The sequence below is a fragment of the Fukomys damarensis genome, unplaced genomic scaffold (genome assembly GCF_012274545.1).
Source record: "Fukomys damarensis isolate Sample0158 unplaced genomic scaffold, DMR_v1.0_HiC HiC_scaffold_33, whole genome shotgun sequence".
Taxonomy (NCBI): Eukaryota; Metazoa; Chordata; class Mammalia; order Rodentia; family Bathyergidae; genus Fukomys; species Fukomys damarensis.
The window spans coordinates 24438598-24438948 of NW_022900945.1; the positions used below are offsets into that span (position 1 = coordinate 24438598).

A 351-nucleotide genomic window follows, 5' to 3' on the forward strand; every position below is an offset into this window, starting at 1 on the left:
GCCGCCTCCCCGAACCCGGGGCCCGGGCTCCTTGTGTAGCACCAACTCCGCCTCCTCGGCCGCCGCCGCCATCTTAGCCTGTGCGGCAAAATGCGTCCTTTTGGATGGTTGGGACCCAGCCTAGGGCGTAGCTCCCCGAGCACAAGCGCCGCAGACCGGGTCCCCCAAGTTGTTCCGCCACCCTCAGTCCTGCTGTCGCCACAGCCCAGAGGCCTGAAACCCACTCAGGTCCCGGATAATCCGACCAAATAACCCCTGAAACTCACAGTTTGGTGCCGTGTGCGTCAAACCGGGGCGACGTTGGGAGCGCGCGGCGTCCCCGCGTCACACGCCGCTCTGTACGCTACCCGG

At 66.4% G+C, this 351-nt stretch overlaps 1 protein-coding gene across 8 annotated transcripts in view; it reads right to left on the reverse strand.

The window, feature by feature from the left end:
- Znf644 (zinc finger protein 644) overlaps positions 1 to 345 on the reverse strand; it is a 94030-nt gene extending 93685 nt beyond the window's left edge. For 6 of the 8 annotated variants that reach the window (XM_010614665.2, XM_010614670.2, XM_010614668.2 and 3 more), the window contains exon 1: positions 267 to 345. The gene's annotated coding sequence lies outside the window, so the exon portion shown is untranslated. The remainder of the gene's footprint in view (positions 1 to 266) is intronic. The other 2 variants (XM_033758197.1, XM_010614661.2) reach the window with 1 other exon arrangement.
- Between the last annotated feature and the right edge of the window lie 6 nt (positions 346 to 351).